Here is a 4,668-nt window from a genome sequence, read left to right as displayed (position 1 = left end):
TTCTTTCTTTCTTTCTTTCTTTCTTTCTGTCCTTCCTTTCCTTCTTTCTTTCTTTCCTTCTTTATGTCCTTCCTTTCTGTCCTTTGTTTCCTTCTTTCTTTTTCTCTTTCTTTCTTTCTTTCTGTCTGTCCTTCCTTTCCTTCTTTCTTTCTCTTTCTTTCTGTCTTTCTCTTTCTTGCTTTCTTTCTTTCTTCTTTCCATCCTTCCTTCCTTTCTTTTTTCTTTCTGTCCTTCCTTTCCTTCTTTCTTTCTTTCTTTCTTTCCTTTCTTTCTTCTTTCCATCCTTCCTTCCTTTCTTTTTTCTTTCTGTCCTTCCTTTCCTTCTTTCTTTCTCTTCTTTCTTTCTTACTTTCCTTTTTTCCCATCTCCTCTTCAGTCCATCCATTCTATCCTTCCTTCCCCCTTGTTTTTCCTCCTTTCCTCTATACGGAGCGGGCTGTGTACGGTGAAGGTTTTGCAGTGTATCGGATAGCTGTTACATTTGTAGCATTCGGGTCCATCCTCTCCTATAAGTCTCTACACGTCCATTTTTTTTTTTGCTTCTGGATCTGTCTTCATAACTTGAACATGAGAGTAATTACAATGAGCTGTTAGTAATGGAAGGTGACCTCAGGTGGACAGGTCCTTCAAGATATAATTAGGGTCTGAATCGAGGTCAGGATCGTCTGATCTTATTTGTTTGTAATTTTCTAAATTAAATTTGTGGTCTTGCAAAAATATTACTATTCAGGTCAGTTACTTGTATTCAAAACAAAAATGAAAATATTTATACCTTAGGTTTACTACACATCCAGACTACACATCCAGACTGCTGTTATAGGGGGCTCCAGACTACACCTCCAGACTGCTGTTATAGGGGGCTCCAGACTGCACATCCAGACTGCTGTTATAGGGGGCTCCAGACTACACCTCCAGACTGCTGTTATAGGGGGCTCCAGACTGCACATCCAGACTGCTGTTATAGGGGGCTCCAGACTACACATCCAGACTGCTGTTATAGGGGGCTCCAGACTACACATCCAGACTGCTGTTATAGGGGGCTCCAGACTACACATCCAGACTGCTGTTATAGGGGGCTCCAGACTACACCTCCAGACTGCTGTTATAGGGGGCTCCAGACTACACATCCAGACTGCTGTTATAGGGGGCTCCAGACTACACCTCCAGACTGCTGTTATAGGGGGCTCCAGACTACACCTCCAGACTGCTGTTATAGGGGGGCTCCGGACTACACCTCCAGACTGCTGTTATAGGGGGCTCCAGACTACACATCCAGACTGCTGTTATAGGGGGCTCCAGTCTACACATCCAGACTGCTGTTATAGGGGGCTCCAGACTACACCTCCAGACTGCTGTTATAGGGGGCTCCAGACTGCACATCCAGACTGCTGTTATAGGGGGCTCCAGACTACACATCCAGACTGCTGTTATAGGGGGCTCCAGACTACACATCCAGACTGCTGTTATAGGGGGCTCCAGACTACACATCCAGACTGCTGTTATAGGGGGCTCCAGACTACACCTCCAGACTGCTGTTATAGGGGGCTCCAGACTACACATCCAGACTGCTGTTATAGGGGGCTCCAGACTACACCTCCAGACTGCTGTTATAGGGGGCTCCAGACTACACCTCCAGACTGCTGTTATAGGGGGGCTCCGGACTACACCTCCAGACTGCTGTTATAGGGGGCTCCAGACTACACATCCAGACTGCTGTTATAGGGGGCTCCAGTCTACACATCCAGACTGCTGTTATAGGGGGCTCCAGACTACACATCCAGACTGCTGTTATAGGGGGCTCCAGACTACACCTCCAGACTGCTGTTATAGGGGGGCTCCGGACTACACCTCCAGACTGCTGTTATAGGGGGCTCAAGACTACACATCCAGACTGCTGTTATAGGGGGGCTCCGGACTACACCTCCAGACTGCTGTTATAGGGGGCTCCAGACTGCACATCCAGACTGCTGTTATAGGGGGCTCCAGACTGCACATCCAGACTGCTGTTATAGGGGGGCTCCAGACTACACCTCCAGACTGCTGTTATAGGGGGCTCCAGACTACACATCCAGACTGCTGTTATAGGGGGGCTCCGGACTACACCTCCAGACTGCTGTTATAGGGGGCTCCAGACTACACATCCAGACTGCTGTTATAGGGGGCTCCAGACTACACATCCAGACTGCTGTTATAGGGGGCTCCAGACTACACCTCCAGACTGCTGTTATAGGGGGCTCCAGACTGCACATCCAGACTGCTGTTATAGGGGGCTCCAGACTACACATCCAGACTGCTGTTATAGGGGGCTCCAGACTACACATCCAGACTGCTGTTATAGGGGGCTCCAGACTACACATCCAGACTGCTGTTATAGGGGGCTCCAGACTACACCTCCAGACTGCTGTTATAGGGGGCTCCAGACTACACATCCAGACTGCTGTTATAGGGGGCTCCAGACTACACCTCCAGACTGCTGTTATAGGGGGCTCCAGACTACACCTCCAGACTGCTGTTATAGGGGGGCTCCGGACTACACCTCCAGACTGCTGTTATAGGGGGCTCCAGACTACACATCCAGACTGCTGTTATAGGGGGCTCCAGTCTACACATCCAGACTGCTGTTATAGGGGGCTCCAGACTACACATCCAGACTGCTGTTATAGGGGGCTCCAGACTACACCTCCAGACTGCTGTTATAGGGGGGCTCCGGACTACACCTCCAGACTGCTGTTATAGGGGGCTCAAGACTACACATCCAGACTGCTGTTATAGGGGGGCTCCGGACTACACCTCCAGACTGCTGTTATAGGGGGCTCCAGACTGCACATCCAGACTGCTGTTATAGGGGGCTCCAGACTGCACATCCAGACTGCTGTTATAGGGGGGCTCCAGACTACACCTCCAGACTGCTGTTATAGGGGGCTCCAGACTACACATCCAGACTGCTGTTATAGGGGGGCTCCGGACTACACCTCCAGACTGCTGTTATAGGGGGCTCCAGACTACACATCCAGACTGCTGTTATAGGGGGCTCCAGACTACACATCCAGACTGCTGTTATAGGGGGCTCCAGACTACACCTCCAGACTGCTGTTATAGGGGGGCTCCGGACTACACCTCCAGACTGCTGTTATAGGGGGCTCAAGACTACACATCCAGACTGCTGTTATAGGGGGGCTCCGGACTACACCTCCAGACTGCTGTTATAGGGGGGTTCCAGACTACACATCCAGACTGCTGTTATAGGGGGCTCCAGACTGCACATCCAGACTGCTGTTATAGGGGGGCTCCAGACTACACCTCCAGACTGCTGTTATAGGGGGCTCCAGACTACACATCCAGACTGCTGTTATAGGGGGGCTCCGGACTACACCTCCAGACTGCTGTTATAGGGGGCTCCAGACTACACCTCCAGACTGCTGTTATAGGGGGCTCCAGACTACACATCCAGACTGCTGTTATAGGGGGCTCCAGACTACACATCCAGACTGCTGTTATAGGGGGCTCCAGACTACACCTCCAGACTGCTGTTATAGGGGGGCTCCGGACTACACCTCCAGACTGCTGTTATAGGGGGCTCCAGACTACACATCCAGACTGCTGTTATAGGGGGCTCCAGTCTACACATCCAGACTGCTGTTATAGGGGGCTCCAGACTACACATCCAGACTGCTGTTATAGGGGGCTCCAGACTACACCTCCAGACTGCTGTTATAGGGGGGCTCCGGACTACACCTCCAGACTGCTGTTATAGGGGGCTCAAGACTACACATCCAGACTGCTGTTATAGGGGGGCTCCGGACTACACCTCCAGACTGCTGTTATAGGGGGGTTCCAGACTACACATCCAGACTGCTGTTATAGGGGGCTCCAGACTGCACATCCAGACTGCTGTTATAGGGGGGCTCCAGACTACACATCCAGACTGCTGTTATAGGGGGCTCCAGACTACACATCCAGACTGCTGTTATAGGGGGGCTCCGGACTACACCTCCAGACTGCTGTTATAGGGGGCTCCAGACTACACCTCCAGACTGCTGTTATAGGGGGCTCCAGACTACACATCCAGACTGCTGTTATAGGGGGCTCAAGACTACACATCCAGACTGCTGTTATAGGGGGGTTCCAGACTACACCTCCAGACTGCTGTTATAGGGGGGCTCCAGACTACACCTCCAGACTGCTGTTATAGGGGGCTCCAGACTACACCTCCAGACTGCTGTTATAGGGGGCTCCAGACTACACATCCAGACTGCTGTTATAGGGGGGTTCCAGACTACACCTCCAGACTGCTGTTATAGGGGGCTCCAGACTGCACATCCAGACTGCTGTTATAGGGGGGCTCCAGACTACACATCCAGACTGCTGTTATAGGGGGCTCCAGACTACACATCCAGACTGCTGTTATAGGGGGGTTCCAGACTACACATCCAGACTGCTGTTATAGGGGGCTCCAGACTACACCTCCAGACTGCTGTTATAGGGGGCTCCGGACTACACCTCCAGACTGCTGTTATAGGGGGCTCCAGACTACACATCCAGACTGCTGTTATAGGGGCTCCAGAATACACATTCAGACTGCAGTTATAGGGGGCTCCAGTCTACACATCCAGACTGCTGTTATAGGGGGCTCCAGACTACACATCCAGACTGCTGTTATAGGGGGCT

The sequence above is a fragment of the Anomaloglossus baeobatrachus genome, chromosome 3 (assembly GCF_048569485.1).
Source record: "Anomaloglossus baeobatrachus isolate aAnoBae1 chromosome 3, aAnoBae1.hap1, whole genome shotgun sequence".
NCBI classification, from domain to species: domain Eukaryota; kingdom Metazoa; phylum Chordata; class Amphibia; order Anura; family Aromobatidae; genus Anomaloglossus; species Anomaloglossus baeobatrachus.
Note: the sequence above shows the minus strand (reverse complement) of the source record.